The sequence below is a fragment of the Pteropus medius genome, unplaced genomic scaffold (assembly GCF_902729225.1).
Source record: "Pteropus medius unplaced genomic scaffold, Ma_sr-lr_union100, whole genome shotgun sequence".
In the NCBI taxonomy this organism is placed as follows: Eukaryota; Metazoa; Chordata; class Mammalia; order Chiroptera; family Pteropodidae; genus Pteropus; species Pteropus medius.
In genome coordinates this window covers 193,365-205,578 of record NW_024342471.1, presented here as the reverse complement: position 1 = coordinate 205,578, position 12,214 = coordinate 193,365, and the positions used below count along the sequence as shown (strand labels likewise).

Genomic DNA, 12,214 nt, shown 5'->3' with positions numbered 1-12,214 from the left:
ACCAAAATCTTGGCATATGTGCAGCCATGGAAATGCACTGTTTGGATCTCCATTTGAAAAAGGACTCACCATTCAGCTGTTAAGGAATGTAGTTAGCTGCCTCCAGTGATTAGGGCATTCACGCTCCACTTCAGCTCTTGACTTGATGTACAGCTAATAACTGGTCATTTGTACCCGATGTGGGACCCCTCCTATAGGCAGTCTTTGCTCTAGAGCTTCCCACTGGGTTGGCCAAGATTTTGACAGATCCGGTTTATAATCTGTATCTCTCTCTACCCTATCCTGCTTCCTCCCACTTTTATCTTTCACAGGTGCTAGCTTCCCCCAAAGTTCTTGTATTCTTAAGCTCATTTCATTCTTATTAGTGACTATTTTTTACTTTTCCATTTATCCACTAATCATATTTATCTATTTTAGATCTACAATTTGTTTATCTATTATGCTGCATTTTAAAATTTTTTCTATTTTTAAAATTTCACTTTATGCCTTTATTAATCTCCTTTTTATTTTCATTTCTTCTGTGTTCTTCCAACCTCTTAAGATGAGTTTTAACATAGTGGTTAAACCAGACTTCCCTGGCTTTGAGTATTGGTGCCAACCCTTGAGTGCTGTTATACTCATCAAGCTGTTTAAACTTTCTTTGCCTCAGTTTCCTTATCTAAATAATAGAGATAGTAATATCTACCTTATAAATTTTTGTGACAATTAAATAATTTAATATATAAAGAATAGTACATTATTTAGCACATACTAAGCATTTTGAAGTGCTAGATTTTTTTCTTTACTTTTCTTTGATAATAAAGACATTTTAGACTATGTTTTCCTCTGATTATGCTTTAGTTATACTTCAACTGATATAAGTGTTTTTTTATAGCCTTTTATATGTAGATTTTCATTTAACTTTGTTTTCCTAATTAACTCAAAGGTCATTTGTTATTATGTTTAATAACTTTAATTGTTCAATTTTTAGATATTTTTATTATGTTTAGAGATTATAATAAGAAGATATGGTTTATAAATTTGATTTTTTCAGTTTGGGGTGGTCAATTATATGATTAATTTCATAAATGACTCACGTATATGAAAAATTACATCTTCTCTACATATAAATTTTTGATTGTGTTACTCATTTCCTGCTCAAGAGCTTACTGATTCTTAAAGTGGTATTTATAATATCTCATTATAGTTCTATTTTTATTAAGGTCTCCTTGCACTTCTAATTGTTTGTATTTTGCATATTTAGCTGTCATATTCATTGGTTTACCTCTCCTGAATTATAAAATTTGAAAATTATTTGTTTTTGTTCCTAAAAATCTTTGTTTTATAACTTAATCTCTTTATATCCATTTAGTTGGTTAGTTTGTTAGTTATTTAGTTAGTTATTTCATTCATTCATTAGTTAAAATTGCCTTCTGTTCCCTTCAATAATTTTTTTTGATAGAAACCACCTATTCAGGTGATCAGACCCATCATCCTCTCTGTGACTTCTGGGTTTACCTCACTTTATTGTTATTTTGCCAATTACTTGTAGTTGACTTACCATTAGGACTCAGCCTTAAGTAGCTATTTAGTATCTGCGAGTAACTTTCAGCAAAAGTCAAAATCACTTATAAGTATATATAAGTAGATGAAATATAAGTAGAATTTCTATCAAAGTCTTAAACCAGCCAAGGGTAGTTGCTATCATGGTCACTGTGCTGTTGATCACAGCCAGCATAATAACAAGAAAGAAATTAAATACTCGATTGGAAAGGAAATGATAGAAGTGGCAGTATACGCAGAAAATCTGAGCATAAACCAAAATATTATTAGAATAAGAGAATTTATCAAAGTGATAAGATATAATTTGATGTACGAATATCAGATACCATTCATACACAGTAATATATATTCTAAAATGTCTAGAAATAAACCTTTCAGGAGATAAGTATAAGATATATAAGAAGAAAACTGTAAGAGCGAAAAATGCATGAATATTTAGAGAAGTGTAAAACTCTTAGATGAGAAAATTCAATATTGTAAAGATTTCACTTTCCCTTACATCATTCCCTAAATTCGATGCAATAATAAATAAAATCCACATTGAAATTTTTATGTAAATTTTTATATGAACTTGAGAAAATATATTTAAATTTAATCTGGAAGAGGAAAAAACAAATATATAAATAAAAGAATAGCTAATATACATTTCTTAAAAAACAATAATGAGTAACTTGCTTGACCTAATAACAGGTCTTCTTCTAAAGTATAGCAAAAATTTTAGAAAATAAAATTAGAAGAGTCAGACAGAATAGACCAATAACAGACTTATCTTCAAAGGGAAATTTAGTATGTAATAAAAGTAATATTTTAAATCAAAAGGATTAATTGTTGAGTAATTGGTACCGAGACTGTGAGTTCTGCATTTGGAAGAGAAATAAATTCAGTTAACTACTTCAAATTTATTGCAGACAAATTTGAGTTTCCCAAGAAACAGTTTTGAGACAGATTTTTTGGCAAGAAATTTACTGGGGATTTGCTCTTTGGATCAATATCAGAGAGGGATGTGAGGGAAGCAGCAGTAGGCAGAGGAGAAGTTGAGCGACAATTTAGCGTCAGCGGCCTCATAAGTGGAGGTCTGAAGCTGGGGTCTATTATATTTAGTTGTCAACCCTGGGGTCAGGAGGCCTGCATGTTATTGTCCCATGTGAATCATTCATTGGATGTGGGCTGCCCCTGGGAAGAAGGTGTGACCTATAGCAAGGCAGCTCTCCCCAGTCGAAGATAATTTTCCGGAAAGGGTTGACACTATAACAATATCCGCAAAATGAATTCCAGATGTATTTAAAAACTAATTGTAGAAAACTAAAATATGGGCTGTGAATTTTTTTTTTTTCCTGCAACCCTCAAAACTATTTTAAAGAAAAAATCTCGGCAGTGCTCGTGAATCACGTGAGAGTGACGGGTGGGCAAGGCAGTGTGGGACATGGCAGAGGGCCCTACCCGGGCGCCCTCTCCAGGAACACCATAAGGGGCCTGGCTGTGGCCACAGTGGCAAAAGGAGATAAATAACACTGTGGAGCAGGGGTGCGACAGCAAGAAAGGGGAGTCGGTGGCCTCCTCAGAGTGAGACACCCAGGGCCACAGAGATACATAGGGACACATAGGACCGTGAGACACAGATATGGAGGGAGCCACAGGATAGGGAACCACAAGGACACGAAAGTGGGTAACAGGTGCTAGAATACAAAAGCAGAGGCACTCAGAGAAACGGGGATGGGCAGGACTCCTCTGGGGACTGCCCAGGGTGGCTTCCTCCCTCCTCAGCGAAGGCCCTGGACTCAAGGGCAGGATGAGCTGGAAGCGACTGAGCAGCTGGTCACTTCCCCCCAAAAGAAAGGCAATGGGGCCTTGGGGCAGGGGCCCATGACCCCCAAGAGGAGGCTGTGGGCCGAGGGTTGGACTTTGCCCTCAGCGTCCCTGTCGAAGATGTAGCTGCCCACAGCTCCAGTGTCTGGGTCTGAAGAGTATTCCGCAGCAGGGCTTGTGGGAGTAGGATTGGCCGTCGTGCTCCTCCGGAGTCCGTGTCTTCCTGAAGCGCTCACGGCGCAGGCTTGGCCGGGACACATCACTTTCTCAGCAAAGCAGACCCTTTTGTTGCAGCGAGGACAAATTTTGGGTTCCTCGGTGAACGTGGTGATGCTAGGGCTTTGATGGGCCTCTTTGGGGGGACACTCGCCTTGCGCTCCTCGAATCGGGCCACGCGGACCTCGACGGGGCCAGTGACTGCGGTCCCACCTCAGAGGTCTTCTCGTAGATGTAGGAGCCAGCACTTCCAATGTTCAGTCCTTTGGGTCCAAACAGTGTGGCGTAGCCGGGCTGTGGCAAAATGGCTTCCGGTTGTGCTCGGCGTGGACCCCGGGCATCACCGTTGTGCCGCGGCGCTCACACTTAAAGCAAAACTTGTGCCAGTCCTTGCCCGGGGAGCTCACATTCTCAGCGAAGTATCCGGTCTTGTCGCACTTGGGGCACCTGGAGGCCATGGTCGTTGCACCGGGTCTGCTCGCGCCCTCCACCCGCGCCCATCCCCGCGTCCCCGCCACCACGGCTGCCCTCGGGGTGTGAATTAAAAAAAATTAGAATATATTTATAATCTTAGGGTAAGAAGGCCCTTCCATTGATAGATGAATTTGATGACTTGGAGTTGAGAATGTCTATAAATATATTATAATATAAGGAAAACCAAAGAACAGACTGGGAACAAATATCTGCAATGTGTTTTAACCAATGCACAATTACAAAAAAAAAAAAAAAGTAATTTTACTTTTGTCTCCCAATGGGTGTCCTAAAAATTATTTAAGGAGAAGTTTCAATAGGCCCCACGGCTTTTCTGTATTATATGCATGTTAAGTTAAAAACACATTCTCATTTCAGTCCAAGATATTAATCAACACTTCAAACTTCATTCTAAGATAAGATTTCTTCTCCTTATCAGCTCCGTGCTGCATTTTGTGGAGACCCTAGCATTTGGGGAAGAGGAAGTGGTTGGCTTCCGTTTGTTCTTTATCTCACCTTATACCCTCTGCCTAGCTGTGGCTTACCCTGCCATTTGGTAAAGGTTAAGGAGAAGGAAGGAGAGATAAAAGGATAGAGCAGGACACTTTCTGCTTAGCTGGAGACCACCTCCGTCACAGCTACTTCTCATGCTCTGGGCCTGGATAATGTTTAAAGGGAGATTTGGTGGGAATTTTAGAGACTTGGATGATCTCAAATCCTCTTTGTCTGATGCCTTCTGTAATTAGAGGACCACTCCTCAGTCTCTTTCCCAGGTGATTTTGGGCATAGTTGGGAAAGACCGCCACTTTCCTGGATTCACTGGAGTAGAAAGATAATTTCCCAAATGCAGCCTTTTGCACACTCTCTCACTGGTCTTTCTGTCACCTTCCAACATCCTGAGCAAGAGACAAATAATAGTTTGCTTTTTCCCAACAGCAACCCCATGGAGGATGCTGCTCACTGAGAGTGAAGAGACGAGTGCATTTATGTGGGACAAGGGCTAGGCAGGGATGGAACACGCACTGGGCAGAGGCTCTCTTAAGAAATGCCTTACAAATCCCTGACCATCTCCTTAACCCCTGTGGAGAAGGTTGTTTGTTTGTTTTAGGTTCAAATGTATTATTTTGAAAATATACCATCACAATAGATAACAGAAAAGTGATTAATATCCAGAACATATGAAGAGCTTCTATAAATCAGTACAGTCCATTCATAGGAGATAAATACAAAAGGATAATTAAACAAAGAGAAGAATCTAAAACTCATTGATAATCATCAGAATAGAATTTAACTCAGCTGGACTTGGATCATCAAAAACAAAGAGATTCAGAGCATCTAGTTTGGCAAAGATATGGGAAGTGGATATTTTCATTTACTCCAGTTGTAAATTGGGGATTTGATAAGGACTATTAAAATGGTGGAGGCTAATTTGGCTGTATAATTAAAATTTTAAACCCTCACATTCTTTAATCTGGCAATTCCATCAGAAGTGATTATAGTTTTCCAATGATGAGTGAAAATGAGTCATAAGAGATCAGGAGAATGTGCACAGTTACAAAATTAAGATTTATTTTTTACACATCTGATTTGTGACTATCAAAGTTATATCTGCAGCCTATGTCTTACTGGAGGTTTTTTATAAGAATATGTTCCAATAATGCTTGTGCCCTTAAAATATTTTTAAGAGATCATTCCAGTTTATTGTTGTTTTGTAATAACTTTGTTCCACAAATACATTTTTAATAAGACAAAAAATCATGTCACCATTATACTCTCTTTCGCCCTGTACCAGATTACTAGCTTCAAAGAAGGTAAGCATCACTTTTTGATCAACTATTTTTTTGCAGGAGAGTGATTTAAAAATGGTAGAATTAGATGGGCAAGACATTCCTTTAAGCCCTGGTTTCCCAGTTTCATTAGGCTATTGCCTACATTCTCTTAAGATTATGAACACCAGATACAACTCTAATTTTTACAATGAAAATTATTTCCATGACTTAAAAAATAAAAAATAATTTTATTTCCACTGCCAATCTATGTTAAAATTATATTTTAATTAGAAAGGTGTCTGCAGAACCCATTTTCCCTTTCTTAGAGCTGTTTTTCAAGAGATCTTGGGCTATCAACAATGGTGTTTCTAGTCCAGGACCCTGCTCAACTTGTTTATACACTTGATTGGATCAGAGTGTTCGCAGGATCCAAGATCTTATACCCATAATATCTCTCCTCGGTATTTAGTAATGAGACTGAGAGACACTAAAGAGTCTGAACTGGTTGCTTAAATAGAGGATACAAACTCAGCAATGTTAAATATGTGTTTTCAGAAGGAAGGCAACCCATTCTGCAAAGAGAGGGGAAAGATTAAAGCAGACACAGAAGCTGAGAGGGAGACAGGGAGTAGTTGACTGGGTTCATATAGTTTTCCTTGTATTGGAAATAATTGTCGTGATAACACTTATTGAGTATTTACTGTGTTCTGAGAACTATTCCAACCACTTACATATCATATACTATCTCTTTCGACCCCTATAACAGTCAGATGATTAAATACTCTCAGCAACTCTATAAATGGAGGGAAAGTTTATCTACCTACAGCCTCAGAGTTCATAATGAGAAGAGCAACAGTTTGAACCTAGGCTGAATGATTCCAGAGCCTAAGTATGCTCTCTCCTTCTCTCTTTCTCTTTTAACTTTTATTGTAACTTTGCTTTTTTCCTCAACAAGTTTTTATTTTGAAAAGTTTCTTTTGACCCTAACATTTTCCTTAGAGTTGTTTTTCTCCCAAGGCTGCAATCTAGATCATTCATTGCATTTAATTGTCAGGTTCCTTTAGTCTACTTAATCTAAAAGAGTCCCTGGTGTTTTGTTTTGTTTTGTTTTGCATTGTATTGTTTTTTGATTTTTTTTTGTTTTTTTTTGTGCCATGCTTGTTCAGTTATCTACTGTTGCATAACAAACTGCTCTGTGACTTAGTGCCATTAAACAACCACCATTTTATTATGGTCACAGATATTGTAGGTTAAAAAAAAAAACAGAGCACAGTAAAAATGGCTTGTCTTTGCTCCATGATGCCTGATGCCTCAGCACTTACACAGCTGAGACTGGAATCATCTGAAGAAGTGAAGAATCATCACTCATGTAGCTGCTGCCTGAGCTGTGATGGCTCTAAGGCTGGATTCAGCTGTAATTGTCAACTGGAAGACCTACACATGGCCCTTCCATGTAGCTTAGGCTTTTTCACAACACGGCAGCCTCAGGGTAGTTAGGCTTACATGACCAAGTGTTCTAGTACCACATTGTAGAAGCTGCGAAACAATTAGTGACTTTGCCTCAGAGGTCATACAGTATCACTTCTGCTCTATTGTACCTATCGAAGCAGTCACAGAGGAGGGGACACAGACATCCCATCTTTTACTAGGAAGTGTCAAAGAATTTACACCATATTTTAAACCACCAGAATATTGTTGATCTCTGAATAATCCAAGTCAGTTAGATAGTTTTCTATCATGTTATATTATTGCTTTTACAAATTATCCTATTAGCTTTTCAATTTATTGTCTCTAATTCTGGTTTGAAACAGATTTGTTAGTTAAAACTAAAAGGGCTCTAAACAATAAGGACTGTATTTCAAAAATTTTAATTACATTGAACTCTAAGTAAGTTGTGTTGGTAATAAGCAGACAGGTCTTCAACAAAACTTTTCTTTATTGCTGCAGAAAAAGGCTGTGACCTTCACTTCCTTTTATGTCACCAAATCAAAGCAACATGCAGTACCTGTAACTCAGAAGGCAGGTTGAGCCACAGCACTTTACAGCATGCATTACAGCATATTGCAGGAAGAAAAACAAGAGTATGTTTAATTTTAACCAAAATTAAAATAGAATGTTGATTTCAACCAAGAACAACTTTTAAAATAAGGTCTATTGATATATAATTTACATATAGTAAAATTCACCAGTTTTGTTATGCCATTCCATAAGTTTTACCAAAATATAGTATAGTCATAATCATTTAACCACTATCACAATTAAGATATAGACCAATTTCATTACTTCAAACAATTCCCTACTGTGCCTTTATTAGTTAATTCTCTTCACCCATTCCCAGCCTTAGGTGACTACTGATCTCATTTTTATTCTTTAGTTAGAATTTTTCAGAAAATCACATATGGAATTATAAAATGTGCAGCTCTTTTCACTTGCCATAATGCATTTGAGATTTATCCATGTTGTTTCATTTATCAGTAGCTCATTTTCTTTAATTCCTGAGTAGTATTCCATTGTAAGAATAGGCCACTTTTTCTTTTTTTTTAACGATTTACCCAATGAGGGAAATTTGGGTTGATTTCAAGACACATTTTAAAATAGCAGAAAAAAGTACAAATGAATCTTGTCATAGAGCTTTTAATTCCTTAACTATCTTCATATTTTGAGTCCTTTTGAGTTTATTACTAGAAAAATTAGAAATCATTACTCTGATGGGAATCATATGAGTTTTGAGGGGAACAATGGCCTCTTTCTAATCAATCATTTTCCCACTGAATTCCTTCTGGTTTGATGCAATTGCTCCTGTTTCTCAACAAGTATGTTTACGGAGTGTTGAAAGAGGATTATGTTCCAATGGATGACAGCTGGCCTCATAAGCAATTGGATGACAAAAGGATTATCCAAGTGTATAACTAGCAAAAATTGGGCCAGGCCCTGGGTTAGAGGATAGAACACCCTTTTTGGCTGACTTAAGATTCAACTCCTCAATTATTCTTCCGATTAGGCAATTAGGCGCCTTCTGCAGGATAAAGAATGAATGGGCAAGGGCAGTGGCAGGCCCCATAAAAAACATGGATTTCTGCTTTTCCCTTTATCCAGTTACCTCTCAGCAATATCTCAGTGCTAGTCATTTCACATGCCATGTAAGATTTCAGTAGGTTGGAAACTAATTTTAAATCCATTAAAAATGAGCCCGTATCAGCATTGTCTCCATGACCCTTTGCTTTTAAAATAATTGAGAACAATGCTGCCTCGCTGATTTTCTCATGCTATTGTATCATTTGCATAAAGCAGGTGCGCCACAGACGTTTCACTGCCAGCTCAACATAATGTGCCCGCACAATTCTCTAATTTCACTGTCAATGCAGTAATCTTTCTCCTTTGTTAAAAGGCTCTCAAAATCACTGTAAGTAATGCCAATGCATGCTAAATTTAAGTCAAATAGTACATTTGCCTTTCCCGCTAACTTTGAATCTTGAAGAAGCAAGATCTGAAAAATTAGAGATAAGTCCTGGAGTGAGTCACTCAAAACTAAATTTTTTTGGGTTTGTGACAGCCAGTATTTCTAAAAAGAAGAAAAACAATAGGAAAAGAAAAGTTCTTCATAACTCTTGAAGACTCAAGTTATATGTTTTATTTTCTACTTTTTAATTTCCAGTCTTTTTCATTTTACAATAATCCTTTCCTTTAAGGAGATTCCATAGGAAAATGAAATGAGTATTAACTTAGATTTATATGTCGAGTATCTGTTTTCCTTTTCCTCTCCCAACTAGCTCCCCGGTAATGCTGCTTTCTTAATAACTCTCATGAGCAGTGTTCTGTTTATACAAGACTAGACACTTAGAGAGTTATTCACAGGTACTTCAGCCAGGATCACAAAATACACACTTGTTTATCTACACTGTTCATTTGTGCACAATATTGGGAATGAAAACAGATTCTATTATTTTCATCACCCATTAGTGTATAAATAAATGCATAAATAAACATACATAAATAATTACATAAAATATATATATGAAATATACATATTTAATAAAACACACAGACATATATACATGTATATATATATATAATGCATGTATAATTTTTAAAATGAAAGTAGGCTCATGGAATTCCCATGATTGAACCCCCAGTGTCTTCCTGCCCATGGTTATACCTGCTCCAGCTCCCATACTCCTCTGACTACATATTTTCCCTTCTTTCCCTTGCTTACTTCACTCTGACCCTACAGGCCTCATAGTTTCTTAAACACACTGAAGTTATTCCTACTTCCTGGGCTTTGTCTTGATGTTCTCTTGGCTTCTCTTCTCCCGATGTGAGCAGGCCCAAGTCTCTCTCATCTTGCATATCACAGCTTAACATCATGAACTTAGAATGATATTTATCAGCCAATTTAACATAGTTGCCCAATCATATCAATACTTTTATGTTTCTCCTGGCCTTTCCTTTGTTCCTCACTGGCTTTCTTCTGTCCTTCTGCAGCAAAGAGTGGATGCCTCTCTAATCACTTCTCTTCTCCACAATCCCCTCTCAGTCCTGTGGCTCCCACTCTAAGCACCTGATCCTCTTTGTCTGCTGGCTTCCTCTGTACACAGGAGTACACTCAGCCTGCATGAGGGGGCAAGCTAATTGCATCCCAGAAGCAGCCATAAACCGATGATAGCTGAAAGTTATGGACACTTGCATGGGGCATTTCTGAGTTGTATTTTGTTAAATATCCTAGAAATCCACAGTAGTATTGAGCCATAATTGCCTGTAACAATTGAAATTAACACACTTTTATAATCTTCTTTTTCTTCTCTACTTTCCTTTCCTTCTACCCTAACCCCATTATATTCCAGGTAAACCATTTATACCCATATATTTGGGTCTGCTTCTGGGAGAATCTAACATGAGGCACTTTCCCAACAGAAAGTAAGCTCCACTGAAAGCACGAAACATCTGACCTACTCATCATTATATACCCTTCACCCTAGTGCTAGACACACGTTAAGCACACTGTAGATATTTATTAAATAAATAAATGTTCACATATTTGCACATATATATGTGGTAGGATATAAAGTGAATACTTTAAGAGGTCCTGCTTCTGAACTTAAGACCTATCTGTCTCCCAATATAGGGAAAGCTCTTTATTGCCTTGGGGCCCAAGTATCAAAGGGAAAACACAAAAGCATGTGGAGGAAGTGAAAAGATAATTTGGAAATTTTGGAATTCTAAATTGATGTTTAAACCTGTGTCTGAAAGTTGAGGATGTGATTTTTGAGAGCAGAATATTTTGAGAAAGGAGAGGCTGTTGGAACATTAACACTATGAGAGAAGTCCCAAATTAAATTGGAGGGAGTGAGGACAGTGGGTCTGTGAACCTAAGAACTTCCCATCCTGCGACTGTCTAGCAGTGTTTCCATGCTTACCTTTCTCTATGTCAACCTAACAGGAAAAAGGACAATTGGATTTCCTGGATATTGTTAGTGACTTTAGTAAGTTGTATTTTAATATCATTTAATCAAAAATAGTTACCATAGACCTATCATATATTTCTAGGAACTGCTTTAGGCATTGAGGTTATCACCATGAACAAAACAGCACACAATTCCTGCCCTTACAGAGCTTATGTTTGAGTGGTTGGAAGCAGTTCAATGAGCAAACTTTTAAAATGGCATAGATAATATCAGTGAAAGCGAGGTAAAGGGATGGAGAGAAATGTTGCTGTTTTATATGTGGAAGTGACATTTGAGCAGAGGCATAAAGGAAATGAGGAGACAAGCTCTGCAGATATCTCTGACGGGGGAGCATTCGAAGCAGATAAAATAGCTCAGGACAGAAGCTATGAGGCAGGAGTATGCTAGGTACATTTGAGTAGCTACAGGAGACTGTAAGGCTAGCTAGGTTGGAGAGAGGAAGATGGTGGAGGCTGGGACCAGAGACATAGCAAGAACCCTCTGGTGTGGAGTTTAACCTCACATTATTTCCAAATCATCTTTTCTTGATTTGGAAATCAAGTCAATTAATTTGACAATTGTGCATTAATGGAAAAGCTACTCTACAATGAAGTTGCTTCATGGTCACAAGATGGCTGCTGTTCTCCAGCCTCAGGTCACAAAATAAAGAAAAACAGCAAATTCTTCCTTCTATATGTAAAATTTGATTGAAGAGTAACATGCATATTGATAAGTGCAAAAATCATGAATGTGCAAACTGAACAGATCTACATAGCCAACATCCAGGTCAAGAAATAAAATGTTATTTAATCTCTCAAGGGTAACCATTATTCTAACTTCTACTATTATATATTGTTTGCCTCTTTTTGAACTCTGCATAAATAGAATCAAATAGTATGTATTCTTTAGCATCTGACGTCTTTTGTTCAATATTATGTTTATGAGATACATCTGTGTTGTTATATGCAA

General features: G+C 37.5%; 1 pseudogene; it reads right to left on the bottom strand.

Moving 5' to 3' along the window:
• Nucleotides 1-3,320: 3,320 nt before the first annotated feature.
• Nucleotides 3,321-4,097, bottom strand: LOC120603347 (cysteine-rich protein 2-like; annotated as a pseudogene).
• Between the last annotated feature and the right edge of the window lie 8,117 nt (nucleotides 4,098-12,214).